The sequence below is a fragment of the Jatropha curcas genome, chromosome 1, assembly GCF_041381405.1.
Source record: "Jatropha curcas cultivar XTBG-Jc1 chromosome 1, XTBG_Jcur_1.0, whole genome shotgun sequence".
NCBI classification, from domain to species: Eukaryota; Viridiplantae; Streptophyta; class Magnoliopsida; order Malpighiales; family Euphorbiaceae; genus Jatropha; species Jatropha curcas.
This window is the reverse complement of record NC_143151.1, coordinates 7,589,175-7,608,628: the sequence shown is the minus strand read 5'-3', so window position 1 is coordinate 7,608,628 and position 19,454 is coordinate 7,589,175. Positions and strand designations below refer to the sequence as shown.

The 19,454-nt window shown below is 34.9% G+C and overlaps 1 pseudogene; it reads right to left on the bottom strand.

Annotated features, from left to right (window-relative positions):
* Positions 1 to 17,338: 17,338 nt before the first annotated feature.
* On the bottom strand, positions 17,339 to 18,412 carry LOC149498920 (uncharacterized; annotated as a pseudogene).
* Positions 18,413 to 19,454: the final 1,042 nt, after the last annotated feature.

The window sequence follows — 19,454 nt, the reverse complement described above, 5'->3', positions numbered from 1 at the left end:
TATGATTAATTTTTAAATGAATAATTTTAAATTTATTATTTCAGTTGCATTAGAGTTTTTGTCACTAAACGAGACAATCTATGTGTGATATCAGACTGTCATATTGATATTAAAAAAGCAATGCAAAAAGATTGGTGGTTGCCTCCAGCAGCACATCATCACTACAACATACGCCATATTCTTAGCAGTTATAATATTAAATTCAAGAATTCTCAAATGAAAGAAGCTTTTGCAAAATGTTGGTAAGTTATTAAATTGGTGGTTTTGCACATATTTTTCTAATTTAACTCCTAGGTTTTTAAGTGCTCTTTCATTTTCTTTGTTCATTTATCTTGATGTTACCAGCCTATGAAAATCAAAAGAGAATGTTCTTCATTATAATGAAAGACATTCGTGAATTACATCGAGAGACAGCTGAATGGGCTGATAAGATTGAACAGGAGAAATGGACGCGTTCACACGATGGAGGGAAACGGTATGGCTCTATGACAACTAACACAATTTAGTCTGTGAATGGTATGCTTAAAGGTTTCAAGGCTCTACTTCTTGCAGCAATGGTGGATAAAATTTTCTACCAATGCATTCGGTATTTTGACACTAGACGTGTAACATCCCTTTCCGGTTCACCTGTAAACCCGAATGAACCGAACCGAGACGCTACAAGCTGGTTGAACCTATGTCCTTTCAGGTTGATATCCTTATGTATGCTGAATAATATATCATGCTGTTGCTTTTTACATTAGTAAAATATAGATATGTACTTAATATTTACAAGACATTATACTAGTTTCCAAAATGAATTGGGCCCAACCATGTGCACTGTACATGCCATGATAAGTATAGACAGAACCAAAATATCAAAATGAATAGCTACCCTGAAGACTGGGTCTTCCAAAGATGAACTGCAGCAGTTGTACGATGACTCTCTACGGTCCAGACCTAGAACCTGCGAGTTAAAACAAGTAACTCGCTGAGCAAATAAAGCTCAGTGGATATCTCAACTTAATAAGAAATAAATAAATAAACATGTAATCACACATATCAATATACTTTCATGATCTTCCCTGCTATTCATTATGCTGTATGAATTATGCACTTTTTTTTTAAACATCGTATAATTTAGAAATAACACAATTTTATAATTGTATGGCTCCATAAGGTTACAGTGAAACCTAAGTGATAAGAAGAACTGGATGAAACTGGGTGAATACTGTATGGCTGGGCTGCTATGACCCGTATATAAATCATATCCACTCAACGGCCTGTAGCCGGAGTACCAAACTGTATGGGGCGCAGATCTGTTATCCTATGTCGCGACATAGTCTTATCTACATGATTTCCACCTAACCTCAATAGAGCATATTATTTGTATTTCAATAATACAATAAACATATTAAATTATTCATAAAAGTCATAAACCAGACTGTTTACCTGTATGTTATCTTATTCTATATGTTTCTAACCTGTTTCATGCTTTTTTTTGTAGACAAATACAAGTACCAAACAATTGATAACTTGCATGTAAGGTAGAAACAATTGATAAATTGCCAGGGCAGCCTGTACATGTGTCACAAATTCTAGCATAACTCTTTCTAATTAAGTCCAATTCAGGTATTTATAAATTATATGGTTAGCTAACACATTAGGGTAAAAATATGTCTTCTATCACTTCCCTGAAATATGTGGGTAAAGGAGTCGAATATTGAGCTAAAGCAGCACCTTCCAGTCTACCCAGCTGTTGGTTTTCAGTTTGCACAATTTATACCATTTTGGTCATATCTCTCAATTTATAAGGCCAATTTAGGTGATTCTAAATTATATGGATAGATAACACATTAGGGTACAAATATGTCTTCTACCACCTCTCTGAAATACATTGGTAAAGTAGTCAAATATTGAGCTAAAACAGCACCTTCCAGTCTACCCAGCTGTTGGTTTTCAGTTTGCACAATTTATACCATTTTGGTCATATCTCTCAATTTATAAGGCCAATTTAGGTGATTCTAAATTATATGGTTAGCTAACACATTAGGGTACAAATATGTCTTCTACTACATCTCTGAAATATATTGCTAAAGTAGTCAAATATTGAGCTAAAGCAGCACCTTCCAGTCTACCCAGCTGTTGGTTTTCAGTTTGCACAGTTTATACCATTTTGGTCATATCTCTCAATTTATAAGGCCAATTTAGGTGATTACAAATTCTATGGTTAGCTAACACATTAGGGTACAAATATGACTTCCACCACATCTCTGAAATATATTGGTAAAGTAGTCAAATATTGAGCTAAAACAGCACCTTCCAGTCCGCCCAGATTTTGATTTCCAGCCTGCACAGTTTGTACTATTTTAGACATATCTTTCAATTTATAAGTCCATTTGAGGTGATTACAAAGCTCATAGACAGATAAAACATAAAGGAACAAATAACTCTTCTATACCACTTCCTAATTCCATCGGTACATAGGTTCAAATTTAGGTTGAAGTTACTGGTCAGTTTTCCAACAAACCTGTTTCAGCATGAATTCAATATCCAATGCATTTATTCAATGCATCCCATGCTTAATCAACATTTTCAAACCTATTACTCAACATTCAGCAACATATCTTATCACTATCATCATACTACACATATTCTCATGCAGAAAATTTGTTAAACTAAAAGATATATCAAACCTTCCACCAAAAGAGGTTTAACTCTTCTTCTTAGCTTCCTTTTGCTTCTACCTTTGAGTTCACCTCTCCTATACATAAGAACTCTTATGAATAATCTAAAATAGCACTAAAGTATGAAATTCAAGAAATTCTACTTACTTGGATAGAATAGAGGTTGACTTTAATGCTTGAATACCATTACAATTGATGAAGATAAAGATGAAGAAGGTGGAGAAAAGAAGATGAGTAAAGGAGATGCAGGAGATGAAGAAGGGAAAGTGAAATGGAAGTCTCGTGTAGGCTCCAAAAATATCATTGATTGTATATGTAAAATTACCAAATGGCACCTCAATTGTCAATAGGTTACAACTCAATACCTTAGCTTTATAGTTTAGTGCAAGTAAGTCCTAATCCTTATACTTTGATCTTTTTGTTTTATTCAAGTAAGTCCACTTTTTATCATTATTATAGTAAATCCCATACTACCCCACTCTGGACTCTAATGGCTCGAACAGGGTTTTGGTTTAGCTCGACTCAACTCAACTCTATGCAACGACTTGATATAGTAGGATGTCACAGTTCTCCCCTCCTAAATAAAAAAACTTCATCCCGAAGTTTACCTGTTTTGAACAAATGTGGATTCTGTTGTCGCATGGTTTCTTCAGATTCCCAAGTTGCTTCTTCTGTTTTATGATTCCTCCAAAGAACTTTTACCAATGCTATTTTCTTGTTTCGCAATTCTTTAATTTCTCTAGCTAGGATCTGAACTGGTTCTTCTTCATAAGTGAGATCTGGCTGAATCTCAATCTCTTCTACTGGTAACATGTGTGATGGGTCTGATCTATATTTCCTTAACATTGATACGTGAAAGACATTATGAATTCGATCTAAGGTTGAAGGTAATGCTAGGCGATAGCCTAATGGTCCTACACGTTCAACAATCTCGTATGGACCAATAAACCTAGGACTCAACTTACCCTTTCTTCCAAACCTGAGGATCTTTTTCCATGGTGAAACTTTTAGAAATACTTTATCACCGACCGTATATTCAATGTCCTTTCTCTTTAAATCAGCATAGGACTTTTGTCGATCACTTGCTTCTTTCAGTCGTTTTCTGATGATTTCCACTGTCTCTTTTGTTTCTCTAACCAATTCGGGACCCAAAATCTTCTTCTCTCTAAGTTCTGTCCAACACATAGGTGTCCTGCATTGTCTACCATACAACGCTTCATATGGTGCCATCTTAATGCTTGATTGATAGTTGTTATTGTAGGCAAATTCCATGAGATGTACATATCTGTCCCAGCTACCTTCAAATTCTATAACACATGATCTCATCATGTCTTCCAGGATTTGAATTACTCTTTCTGACTGGCCATTTGTCTGAGGATGAAATGCAGTGCTGAAATTCAGTTTTGTTCCTAATGCTTCCTGCAGTTTACCCTAGAACTTCGATGTAAACCTTGGATCGCGATCAGATATAATGGATGATGGAACTCCATGTAGTCGAACTATTTCTCTAACATAAATTTCTGCTAACTTGTCCAGAGAATAGTTCATCCTGACTGGTAGAAAGTGCACGAACTTGGTTAATCTGTCTACAATTACCCATACTGCATCATGCTTTTGCTGCGTTTGAGGTAATCCGGTAACAAAATTCATCGTGATCTGATCCCATTTCCATGTTGGCACTGTTATTGGATGAAGCAACCCAGCTGGCAATTGATGTTCTATTTTTACTTGTTGACATGTCAGACATCTTATTACAAAATTTCCAATGTCTTTCTTCATGCCCGGCCACCAATAACCTTTCTTCAAATCCTGATACATCTTAGTACTACTTAGATGCATTGTATATGGACTGTTGTGAGCTTCATGCAGAATCTTCTATCTGATCTCCCCTGTTTGTGGTACAACAACTCTGTCTTCATAAAACAATACTCCACTGCTATCCAATCTGAATTTCTTACCATGGTCTTCTTGTACTTGTTTAACCCATATTGCTATTTTCTTATCTTTCTTCTGTGCTTCTGCAACTTCCTGAACCCAAGATGGCTGTACTTGCATCTGTGCTAGAATAGCTCCATGCTGTTGCAACTTCATGCTGATTCTCATTGATCTCAAAGCATACACTGATTTTTGGCTAAGGGCATCAGCTACCACATTAGCTTTGCCCGGATGGTAATTAATGACATAATCATAATTAGCCAAAATTTGCATCCACTTCCGTTGTCTTGAATTCAAGTCTTTTTGTGTCAATAAATACTTTAAACTCTGATGATCTGTGTAAATGTAACACTTTTCACCGTACAGATAATGCCGCCATACTTTGAATGCTAGAACAATGGCTGCCAGTTCTAAATCATGGGTTGGATAATTCAATTCATGTGGCTTCAACTGTCTGGATACATAGGCCACCACTTTACTGTCTTGCATGAGTACACATCCTAACCCAGTATGAGAGGCATCACTGTAAATCTCAAATTCTTTACCTGACACTGGCTGGGTCAACACTGGTGCTTCAGTCAACTTTTTCTTCAAAGTGTCAAAACTCTGCTGACACCTATCATCCCATTGAAATATAACCTCTTTCTTCAACAATCTTGTTAATGATGATGCAATGATGGAGAATCCCTTTACAAACCTTCTGTAATAGCCGACTAAACCCAGAAAGCTTTGGACTTCTGTGACATTTCTGAGTGGTCTCCAATCAACAATAGCTTCAATCTTCTTAGGATCCACTCTGATATCCTCCTATGATATCACATGCCCTAAAAAAGAAACTTCTTCCAGCCAAAATTCACACTTACTGAGCTTAGCATACAGCTGTTTATCCCTCAGTGTCTGAAGTACAATCCGTAAATGTTTATCATGTTCAACCCTGTATCTGGAGTAGACCAAAATGTCGTCTATAAACACCACCATGAACTGATCCAAATAGGGATGAAACACGTGGTTCATGAGATCCATGAAAACTGCCGGTGCATTTGTGAGATCGAATGGCATTACTAAAAATTCATAATGACCATATCAGGTCCTGAAGGCAGTCTTGGCGATATCTTCTTCCTTTATCCGCAACTGATGGTATCCTGACCTGAGATCGATCTTAGAAAACACGCCTGCACCCTTTAGCTGATCAAACAAATCGTCGATTTGAGGCAATGGATACTTATTCTTGATTGTCAGCTTGTTCAGCTGTTTGTAGTCAATGCACAGTCTGAGTGATCCATCTTTCTTCTTTTCAAATAACACTGGTGCTCCCTAAGGTGATACACTAGGTCTGATGAAGCCTTTGTCCAATAATTCCTGTAGTTGAATCTTCAACTCTTTTAACTCTGCTGGTGCCCTTCTGTAAGGTGCAATTGATACTGGTGCTGCTCCAGGATAAACATCTATGGTAAACTCCACTTCTCTCCTTGGTGGTAACCCTGGTAACTCTTCTGGAAACACGTCTGGATAATCACACACTGTTGGTATGTCTTGTACTTTTGACTTTTCTTTCTCTGCTATCAGTGCACATACCAATTATGCTTCACAACCCTTCTGAATTAATCTCTTTGCTGGCATGGCTGATATCACATTACCCAGAAAATCGCGCCATTTCCCGACGACGGTAATCTCTTCCCCTACTGCTGTATATAATGTCACCCTTTTCTTTGCACAATCAACTATAGCCTAATGTCTGGATAGTCAATCCATACCCAGAATAACATCAAATTCTCTAAATGGTAATTCCATAAGGTCTCCTAGAAACTCCTTTCCATGAATAACAATTGGACATCCTTTGACCACTGTATGGGTTATTACTACATCTCCTAATGGATTAGTAACCAAAATACCCTGACTCACATGTTCAACTGCTAGCCCTTTAACCCATTGTTTCGGTATGCTGAGGTATGAATGTGATGATCCAGGATCAATTAAAGCATAAACTGTATGATCAAATAAAGAAACCTCACCAACTATGACATTTGGAGCTTCCTCATCTTCTTTAGCTCGCATGGCATAGACCCTGGCGGGAACTCTGGTATCAGGTCTGTCCACAGTCTCTGACTACTGTCTCTGCCCTCCGGAGATCTCACCCCTACCTCTGCCTACTATGAACAGTGTAGGAACTTTTGCCCTCTTAGGACAATCCTTCTTCTGATGGTCTGATGCTCCGCATATCCAGCATTTACCAGTCACCATCCAGCAATCTCCACCATGCCGTCTGCCACAATGCTCACAAGGTGGAAAAGTATAACTGGCTGACTCTGCACCTTTACCGGTGCCTCTACCAGCTCCTCTGCCTGAACCTCGACTACCACCGGCAGAATTAGCCACGACTGGTACCACTGGCGCATTAGCACCCCTAGCTGTGCCTTGGCTAAAAGGAGGCCTAGAACTAGTTGAAATACTAGCACCTCTGAATCGCTTGCTCTCTGACTAATATGTACTGGGTGCACTCTGAGTTTGGTCTCTCTTCTGCTGAGACCGCTGGCGTCTGATACGCTGACTGGCCTGAATTCGCTCTATCTCTTGAGCTGCCTCTACCAAAGCTGATAACTCTCTAAATCTGGAAGCTACCACTCCTATTTGAATCTCATCGTTCAGGCCTTCCTGAAACTTTTTACACCTCTCGGCCTCTGTAGCCACTATCTGGTCACCATACCTGCTAAGTCTGGTGAATTCTCTTTCATATTCTGCAACTGACATTCTGTTCTGCCTAATGTATAAGAATTCCTTTCTTCTAGCATCAAGGTAAGCCTCTGTGATGAACTTTTTCTTGAATTCATCCAAAAAGAATTGCCAGGTATGTGTTCTGTTGGTACTCTCTGCTGAACAATATGCCACCATGTGTATGCCTCATCTATCAGCAATGACGTAGCACAAATCAACTTATCCTCTGGTGTACACTGTAACTGCTCCAAGACTCTCAAAGTACCATCTAACCAATACTCAGCTATCTCTGGACTGTCATCCTTGCTAGCTCTGAATTCTTTTGCACCATATTTTCTAAGCTTCTCTAGTGGGGGCTTTCTTTCTCTGTCTACTACTACTGGTGCCTGAGGTATCACCCCTGCAATCTATCTAAAAGTATCTGCAAGTTGTCTTAACAGTACCTCCTGACCTGGTGCCACTGGAGCCTCACCCTCCACTGCCCTGGAGGCATGTGACTTGCTCTCACCTTCCTATGACATCCTCCTAAAAGAATAACAACTGCTTAGTTCATCAGGGTAGTCATGGCATGTACACGATAATGACATATGCATGTAAGCCTGAGGAAATCAACTATGCTCTGATACCAAAATTTGTAACATCCCTTCCCGGTTCACCCCGTAAACCCGAATGAACCGAACCGAGACGCTACAAACTGGTTGAACCTATGTCCTTTAAGGCTGATATCCTTATGTAAGCTGAATAATATATCATGCTGTTGCTTTTTACATTAGTAAAATATAGATATGTACTTAATATTTACAAGACATTATACTAGTTTCCAAAATGAAATGGGCCCAACCATGTGCCCTGTACATGCCATGATAAGTATAGACAGAACCAAAATATCAAAATGAATAGCTACCCTGAAGACTGAGTCTTCCAAAGATGAACTGCAGCAGTTGTACGATGACTCTCTACGGTCCAGACCTAGAACCTGCGAGTTAAAACAAGTAACTCGCTGAGCAAATAAAGCTCAGTGGATATCTCAACTTAATAAGAAATAAATAAATAAACATGTAATCACACATATCAATATACTTTCATGATCTTCCCTGCTATTCATTATGCTATATGAATTATGTACTTTTTTTTTAAACATCGTATAATTTAGAAATAACACAATTTCATAACTGTATGGCTCCATAAGGTTACAGTGAAACCTAAGTGATAAGAAGAACTGGATGAAACTGGGTGAATACTGTATGGCTGGGTTGCTATGACCCGTATATAAATCATATCCACTCAACGGCCTGTAACCGGAGTACCAAACTGTATGGGGCGCAGATCTGCTATCCTATGTCGTGACATAGTCTTATCTACGTGGTTTCCACCTAACCTCAGTGGAGCATATTATTTGTATTTCAATAATACAATAAACATATTAAATTATTCATAAAAGTCATAAACCAGACTGTTTACTTGTATGTTATCTTATTCTATATGTTTCTAACCTGTTTCATGCTTCTTTTTTTTTTTGTAGACAAATACAAGTACCAAACAATTGATAACTTGCATGTAAGGTAGAAACAATTGATAAATTGCCAGGGCAGCCTGTACATGTGTCACAAATTCTAGCATAACTCTTTCTACTTAAGTCCAATTTAGGTATTTCTAAATTCTTTGGTTAGCTAACACATTAGGATAAAAATATGTCTTCTATCACTTCCCTGAAATATGTGGGTAAAGGAGTCAAATATTGAGCTAAAGCAGCACCTTCCAATCTACCCAGCTGTTGGTTTTCAGTTTGCACAGTTTATACCATTTTGGTAATATCTCTCAATTTATAAGGCCAATTTAGGTGATTCAAATTCCATGGTTCGCTCACAAATTAGGGTACAAATATGTATTCTACCACCTCTCTGAAATATATTGGTAAAGTAGTCAAATATTGAGGTAAAGCAGTACCTTCCAGTCTACCCAGCTGTTGGTTTTCAGTTTGCACAGTTTATACCATTTTGGTCATATCTCTCAATTTATAAGGCCAACTTAGGTGATTCCAAATTCTATGGTTAGATAACACATTAGGGTACAAATATGTCTTCTACCACCTCTCTGAAATATATTAGTAAAGTAGTCAAATATTGAGCTAAAGCAGCACCTTCCAGTCCGCCTAGATTTTGATTTCCAGCCTGCACAGTTTGTACTAATTTGGGCATATCTTTCAATTTATAAGTCCAATTGAGGTGATTCCAAAGCTCATAGACAGATAAAACATAAAAGAACAAATAACGCTTCTATACCACTTCCTAATTCTATCGGCACACAGGTTCAAATTCAGGTTGAAGTTACTGGTCAGTTTTCCAACAAACCTGTTTCAGCATGAATTCAATATCCAATGCATTTATTCAATGCATCCCATGCTTAATCAACATCGTCAAACCTATTACTCAACATTCAGTAACATATCTTATCACTATCATCATACTACACATATTCTCATACAAGAAAATTTGTTAAACTAAAAGAGATATCAAACCTTCCACCAAAAGAGCTTTAACTCTTCTTCTTAGCTTCCTTTTGCTTCTACCTTTGAGTTCACCTCTCCTATACATAAGAACTCTTATGAATAATCTAAAATAGCACTAAAGTATGAAATTCAAGAAATTCTACTTACTTGGATAGAATAGAGGTTGACTTTAATGCTTGAATACCATTACAATTGATGAAGATAAAGATGAAGAAGGTGGAGAAAAGAAGATGAGTAAAGGAGATGAAGGAGATGAAGAAGGGAAAGTGAAATGGAAGTCTCGTGTAGGCTCCAAAAATATCATTGATTGTATGTGTAAAATTACCAAATGGCACCTCAATTGTCAATAGGTTACAACTCAATACCTAAGCTTTATTGTTTAGTGCAAGTAAGTCCTAATCCTTATACTTTGATCTTTTTGTTTTATTCAAATAAGTCCACTTTTTATCATTATTATAGTAAATCCCATACTACCCCACTCTGGACTCTAATGGCTCGAATCGGGTTTTGGTTTAGCCCGACTCAACTCGACTCTATGCAACGACTCGATATAGTAGGATGTCACAAGACGCTCTAATTTCATTCATCAACAGCAGAATGACTTTGTGTTCATCCATTATTGTGCAAAAATGCTAAAGAAAAATGGGATCACGTCAGGTGGCCATCGCGTTATTGCATTTAATAGCCATATAATGGAATTTGAAATTTGTACCAGAAAAAAGTAGGAAAGCAAGTCATTAAGCTTCAAGATGGGACATGTACGTGTGGCAAATTTTAAGAGATTAGGATTCCTAGTTCTCATGTAATAGCTGCATCCAACTCAAAAGCCATTGATTATACAGTTCGTGGATAAGTATTACACACTGGAGAATCTTTAAAATTCTATGAAGACATGTTTCATCCCCTCGAACATTTTGACTATTGGCCCGATGCAGATGGTAAGCCGCTTGTCCCGGACGTGTCACGAACACGGAACAAAGGTAGACCAAAATCATCTCGAATTCACAATGAGATGGATTGAAAAGTTACTAAGCTCAGTAGTACATCTAGAATCCATTAGATGTGGAAAATCTGGCCATAATAAACAAGCATGTTCAGATCTGATAGCCACTAATTGACTCTGATTTGGGTTGTCTTTTCGAGTCCAATATGTTATCTTTCTAATATCTAATATCTAATAGTAATGGAATGTGACTTTGATTTTACTTTTATGTATGTTTAATAAGAATATAAAATTTAAGAACCTAATAAAATATCATCATCAAACAGCATTTAAAAATGTCCATTAGTTATATATAATAAAGCATTGCCAAAGTACTTCAGATAGTGGTACACATATATAAAAAATATAAAGTCAATGGTGTCCCTCTTGTACCGCAAGTTGGATGCCTTCTTTGATTTTGTCTCCGTAATCGTGTAATCTGACCCCCCCAACTCCACGTTTGTGTTGTTCATGACCATGTGATTGAGGCTCAACAATTTATGGAGACTCATTTGTTGGAGCATGCGCATTAGATATGTCGATGTTCAAATTTGGAGTCTGATCTTGTGATTTAGATGATTGTAAAGATTCAGCATCTTGTTGTGTCGTAGTATGATCACTACTCTCACACTGTGTAAAAGGACTACGATCTGCTTGAATTTGGCCAAGGTCAGATTGATGTTGTGTAAAAACAAAGTCAAATGCACTTGATGCGAATGGAGCTTCATGTGTACTTGGATGATTCTGAGATTATATGCATGCAAATAGTGCAAAACTGACATTAATAGGAGTCTGTCACTGTGGCATGTTAGGCATATGTGTTGACCACGGGGCCTATTGACCTGAAAGAGTAGGCACAGAAATACCAGTCATATCAAATGAACTTGGATCGGAAAAGTGTTTGTTTGATTTTGGTTTGTATTCATTTGTTTTCTAGCAAATGATGATTGAAAAACATCATCAGTATATGTAGCAAAAGAATTAAATGCAACTGGGTGGGGAATGCGATCACATTCAATTGCATTTGGAATAGGACCCTCCTTTTGTTATGTAGCCCTAGAACATCGATGTCGCAGTCATGGCTGTGGTTCCTGAACTTCCCATTCATCCTGCATATCGCCTATTATCGGAGCAGGAGGTGCTGGTTGTGGTGGGGGCATCGTGGTGATCCGCCTTTCATCCTCTAATGCACAAAACATAGCATTTACTGAGTGTAGTACAGAAGTAATATTCTGCGGAGATAATGTCACAAATTTAATACGAGCATCATCTAATCCATTCTCTTGATAGTAGGCATACAAAAATAAATTCCAACAATTATCAAATCAATATTTTACTCATCAAGTACCTCTACAGTATAAAATTATATGTATTTGCATACTCACAACTGCTCCTAAGGTAGCTCCAGCATGCAAAATCCAACATCAGGCTACGCGATGATACCACTCCAAATAATGGGAATGATAGTGGATAATGCCACTCAACAATATGGAAACATAGTAGAGGGACTTGTGCTCTCCAAATACCACGACCATGTAGACAATATGCTGGGAGTGTTTCAAGAACTTCGTCAAAGTATGGTTCTCATCTTATCTGTAATTCAAAATAAGTATAAAATATTTTTTAATTACTAGTTTCAAGAATGGGACAATACATGACTTATAGTGAAAATAATGAGGTATCATACTGCTGAAATGATGTCCTATAAAATTGATATCTAATATGAATAAGCACGTGGGTAGTGACATCTATTATTTGACAAGCGTTGCTCCACCTGCTATAAAATAACAGAAGCAATATTTATATGACATTTTCATCTAAATAAAAGTTTCATTCAGTTTTAAATTACCTACTACCCAGCGAAGCATCAAGATCAGTGATAGTAGGAGCAATTGTTGTAAATCTCTCCCAGGCCCAAATTTGAAGAATAAATAAGGGATCGCTAATTACCGAGATTAAAGGATCAGTTGCATGACATAGCCCTATATAAATAGGCTAAGACTGCCCCACCTTAACTATAATTTTCTGCCCTGTCAAGATCGGCAAGTAAAGGCAAATAGATGAGGGAGACTCTTGTTGAAGTCTTATCACTTAATAAGGATCCACATATTAGTCTCATGATATATGCTCGTGCATGCCTCTAAAAAGTGATTAAGTCGGCATTGACAGGGACCTCATTGAATTGCTTCACTAGCCAAGACGTAGTAAGAAAAATACCCCTTAAATATTGACGTCTCGATTGCACTCCTAGTAATTCCTTGCACACATCTACCCACTCTAGGCGAGTATTAGCAATCACAGCATCACCATCAATAGGCAAACCTGTAAGTACGACAATATCTTGAAGTATGATGGTGCACTCTCCCTCAGGCATCATGAAGGTGTAAGTCTCTAGTCTCCATCTCTCGACAAGTGCAATGATCAGATGCTAATATAGTTGAAAGAAACTAAGTTGTGATACTCCATAAAATCCACTACAGTGCAAAATTGGAATTATGCATGCATCTACATCATTCGACAAGTGTAGAGTAGCCCCAAAACGTCTACACCGTAAAACTGGCAGATCAACATCTCCATACCATATAGCCTTAGATCTATGACGACGTTGGTGATGCAACAAACTAGTATCTTGTGGTCTAGGACTAATATAATCTCTTCTATAGTGTCCAGTTGCCATTATCTGCCCAAGTTGAAATAGAAATCGAACAGGCAATATATCAAATAAATATTGAAATGGAATTAACTTAATATAAATTCAAAATAATAATGAAAATAAATCGATTATTCTTTTAAGTTAATAATAAAAGTTATTATTATCTAATAGATATGCAACATACACCTAGTATATGTACATATATAGCATAATCTCAGTTTAACGTGATAAACAACAAGGTAAATACTTTTGGAATTCATCATCACTACTATCAAATGAAAAATCTAAAATATCCATTTCTTCAATTCTTTAGTTGAACTGCATCAAATACTTGGTTCTGAATGATATTCATCAAGTTGTGTTTGCATAATATTTATTTTAACTTTCAATTGTTCTTTCACCCTTGCAATCTTTGCTCTTGTAGGCTGGGGTAAAATAGCATAATGAACTTTTGAGATAGATATCTCATGGTACCGACAATATGCTTCTAGTTTACATTTAATTTTCCATAATCTACCCCATTCTGTTTCATCCGATATTGTACATGGGCCAAAGATTGCCTTATCGTTGCTATGAGGCCCACAAAAAATATGGTCTGCATTGGTTTGTATTATCCATGAATAATTTTTAACATTTGCGAATTCTCTTTTCCTTCCAAATCACATCATCTCATTTGGATCAACATATTTATCGATTGTCACAATTCTTGCTTGTCTTTCATTAGAGGTTTGTGCTATAGGATATTGTTCTACTATTGGATGAAAAAAATTCCCTGATTCAACTAAATTTATCAAGTTACAAATTTAGAAGTCCAACTTTTATTTAATATTTATTTATCTTCATCTTTATTAATTTAACAGTATGTACATTTATTATTTTAAAATATTATATTGTCTATAATACAAGCATATTAAATTGATATCAATTTAATAGAAATAAAATCAACATCTATTTAACAAATATTGTAAGTAAAGAATTGAGGTAATACTTTAAGTAGGTTTTTCTCAGCTTATACGATATTTACTCTGTGAAAGTGGTTCATTGCTGAAAATAATTAATATATTTTCATTTAGAACAATTATATTTTTAAATTGATAAATAGTAATAATAAGTTTATTAAAATTCATAAATCGATGTAAAATTCAAAACATTATAAAAATAAATTCTAAAATAAAAGTACTTAAACTATTAAATTTTAGTATGATTTTTTACATAACTAATAATAAGTTATATAACTGCCCACAAAATCTAATATACGTGATACCGTGCATGCCTTGCATTCTCACTTTTATAATAAGTGATTTGGGATATCGGTAAGTGTGCATAAACTTTTTGCCACAATTCATCATTATGTTCTTTTGTGCACTCATACAGAAACACAAATATAAATTTATCATATGTCTTCACATAGTCCCGATTTCAAATACTTTTGGCAAGTGAAAAGTACCACAAAGGGATTGTCATAATTATGGCATTCACTTTCTTCGCCTTGTTAATATCATAGCCGGTATTAATTATCTTTTGCAATATATCGTTAATGCTGATCACGTGCTCCTGCAAATTTCTAGATTTCGGATTTACTCTAAGTGCATATATTTTTTTAAATATTTCTTTGACTTTCTGCTTTGTATATTTTCCACTAAATACTCTCGGGTTGAGTATAGTTACAACCATATACCAACTATGCAAAATTAATGCTCAATATTAAATACTTATTTTTCTTATGTATATAATTGTTTTAGCAAAAAATTATATATAAAATACTCTTGTTATTCCAAAATAATATTGCACAGTACTATTTTATTTAAAAAATAAACAAGTCAAAAAGTTATAATGATTTTTAGTACATTTCATATAACAAATCAAATAAAATGTGAAATAATCAAAACAAATCATATTAAAATGTATATTTAACTGTATCAAGCATTACAACAAAGAAGTGAAGGCATTTAACTCTATGTCGTATTAAAGTAATAATCATATTAAAGTAATAAGCATAGATTTATTTTTTCAATTACCTCACTTTATGTCAAACTCAAATATTATGAATTGCCATTTTTAACAAGATTATGATGGGTAATTAATCCTTGAAAAAAAAATAAATACAACTTCCTCTTATACCTCCTCTTACACGTTTTTTAAATTAATACAAACTCCTCCAAAAAAATAAAAAATAAAATACTTTATTTATTTATTCATCAAAGTCATATTTTCACTTTTTTTATAAAATAATAGTCAACTAAGATGGGTAATTAATTCTCGAAAAAATAAAGCAAAATAACAAATTAAATTAAAATGAATTTGACATATAAATACAATTACTTATCTTCAAATAAGAGGATTACTTTTGCTTTTAATACTGAGTCTAAAATAAAATAAATACACAATATAATAAGAAAAAAAATTATATCTAAATATAATAAAATATTTACTCAACTAACAAATATGTAACAAAATATATTAACAAAAAAAAATTCAAACATTACCAAATCAAGAAGGAGAAGCACTTGCTTGACTATAAGCAAATGGGAGAAGCAATATTATTTCCTTTATATACACATATAACTACCACAAAGCTTCACGGACTCTAATAGCGGAATAGTAAGCATTCTCTTGCATTTATTACACATTTCTTTCTTTTAATACTTTACCCACAAACCTTCACGGATTCTAATAGTGAATAGTAAATATTCTCCTGCACTTCCTATACATTTCTTTCTTTTCATAATTTACTCTTACACCTATTACACCTAACACAAGAATATTTTCCTTTGCCGAAATAAACATCTCTTTCATATTGTTACACTAACAATGACACAATAGCAATTTTTTTTTTTTTTTGGCGTGAGAATCTCACCCATAAATTGTTACACTTATAGTGTAACAATTGAAACTTTGCATAAGAATCTTGTCAAAGAATATATTCCATTGTGACATTCAACTCAAAGAGAGAAGAAAGAGAATATTGGTCTGTAAAGCTGCTGGACAGAGTTAAAATAAATTAAAATTTATTGGTTTTGTAGCAAGCATAGTGTAACAATATATTTATTACAATATGACTGGAACACAAGCTTTTAAAATGTCAACAAAACACTATTCTGATATATATTTTTCACATAATACCATTTTTGGAATTAATTTTTTTCAGAACACCATTTTGGAAAAAATAAATATTGAAAGTTAATATGCTTTCAACACATGGTGTTTTTTATATCTTCACTGGCTTTCAAAGCGTTTGTAATTACGTATAAGGTGTTCAATGTTTGCAAAAATTAACTTTTGAGTTTTTTTTTTTTTTTTGAAAGTTCAGGTGAACTTATGCATTCGGGTATTTTATTGCTGCCGTTTTTGAATCAAGATCGATAATTAGCGCTAAAAGCCATTTAATTTCAGTTTGGGCTAAAATTTCGATAATTTGGTGAGCCTATGTACATTAGAGTTGGGCTTTCTCCAAAAAACTCCTTATTACAAAGGATACACGTAACCATCCAGTTCGAAATTCACAAAAGGAAAAAAAAAAAAAAAAAAAAGAGTGAGTTCATTTCTTTCATAAATTTTTTTATTATCAAGATTTAAAATTTGTAAACTCCTTTTTCTTTAAAATTTTTCGATATAAAGAGGAAAACGGAAAAAAAAAAAAAAAAAACTCTTTGACTATTTCAGATAGGGTAAAAAGTAGACTTTTATATGATGGACGTAGAAAGAGAATTTCAATAAACTCTATAAACTTTGGAAGTACCAAATTGTATGCGTGGGAAAGAAGCTACAAAATATTTCTCATAGATGTTTGATTATTGTTTTACATATAGAAAATGATACAATAAGTACTTGAGTTTCATGCAAAAAAAAAAAAAAAAAATTGTAAATCATTGTCTATATAAACATATACTTGCTTTATTACAAATAAAAACAGTGAAAACACTTCAGTAAAAATATAAGGAAGTAAGAAATTATTGTTATGCATCAAATTGATTCAATTATAAGCTTAATTACTAATGTTTTGGAGGTGGTGGGAATGTGTAATAATAGTATGGAGGGGGAGAGTGAGTTAGGGGTGGTGGAGATTTATAGTAATAGGGAGGAGGAGGTGAGGTTGGAGATGGAGACTTATAATAGTAAGGTGGTGGTGGTGGAGATGGTGGAGGTGGGGACTTATAATAGTATGGAGGAGGCGGGGAGTCCTTTGGAGGAGGAGGTGATGAGTAGTGATATGGAGGTGGTTGTGAAGGAAATGGTGAAAGTGGAGACTTATAATAGTAAGGAGGTGGTGGTGATGGGGATGGTGGAGGTGGGGACTTATAGTAGTAGGGAGGAGGTGAGAACGTTTTTGTAGGTGGAGGTGATGTATAGTGATATGGAGGTGGTGGAGAAGGAGATGGTGGAGGTGGAGACTTATAGTAGTAAGGAGGATGAGGGGACTGTTTTGGAGGTGGAGCTAATGTATAGTGATCTGGAGATAGTGGAGAGGGAGATGGAGACTTTTAGTAATATGGAGGAGGTGGGGACTTCTTTGGAGGAGGAGGTGGCGAATAATGATAAGGTGGTAGTGGAGGTCGGGACTTATAATAATATGGAGAAGGTGGAGACTTTTTTGGAGGAGGTGATGAGTAATGATACGTTGATGGTGGAGAAGGAGATGATGGAGGTGGAGACTTAAAATAGTAAGGAGGTGGCGGCGATGGAGATGGTGGAGGTGGGGACTTATAGTAGTATGCAGGAGGAGAAGACTTCTTTGGAGGGGGAGGTGAAGTATAATGATAAGGAGGTGGCGGTGAGAGTGATGGTAGAGTTGAAGGTGGTGACATGTAGTGATATGGAGATGGAGGAGATGAAGAAGGCGGTGGAGGAGAAGCATAAATATAAAACTTATCAGCCACCACACTGGTGGGTGCAAAGTAAAAACCTATTGCATGAATCATTAGAGACAAATGCCCCGGCCGTTTCCTGGTTCCCATCTTAACTAATAGTGTTTTTGTTTTACTTGGTGAAGTACATGATGGCAAAGCCCTTTATATAGTTGCTCTTCAATCATAATTGGTCATATCTATATTTGTTCTAGTGAGTATTACATCCTGGATTAGAGCATTAATTAAATCTAATTCCCAAATGTTTTTTTCGGAGTTATTATTGGTGGATTCCCACTATGTATCTCCATTTTCGTTTGTAAGAGAAAATGAAAATGTCAAGCTCTAGCTAGTTAGGTGGGAGATGCTCTTTCATGGTTTCTACTTCTATATTCAGTTTTCTAGCAGAGAAGATAAAAGATAAGTTATGTGAGAGAGAGAGAGATTTGAAGTCAAACACACAACATTGTCAATAATGGTTTGACATACCAATGAGCAATTTTAGAGAATTTCCAAGGATTGAATATATCTAAAGCCTATGATTTCTCCATACATATATAATGTTCTATGCAAAGAATATTAAATTATCTTATTTCTTTTCCATTTGAATTATAATATAGAAAACTTGAAATCATACAAGGGAGAAATAATCTTTTTTTTTTATCTAAATACTGAATAATCTATTGAATAAAAGCTGTACTCTAATTTTTATAATTTAATTATATTTCAATTTTTATCATATAATTATTCCTTGAAAAAAAATTAAATTAAACCGAACTATTTATAAAACTGAATCAAAATATCAAATTAAATCAATTTGATTCACTCAATTTTTCAGTTTTGATTTACTTTTTAAAATAAATCAATTTGATTTTTAAAGTGTTTTATTTTTTTGATTTTATATAATAAAAACCAAATTGAATATAAAAAAAAAATTCCTTTTTTCTGTTGAAAAGAAAATCAAACGGAATTTTTAAAGAGTGAATTTCAAAATTTAGCTATCACCGATAACAATTTCTTGTTTCCAATACTAAATATTAAAATATTTAAGAACAAGTAACAATCCCGTTGATTTATAAAATTAAAAACATGATTTTCAACTATCTATTTATTATATATAGAACAAAGATATAGCTCAAGTCAACAAAACATT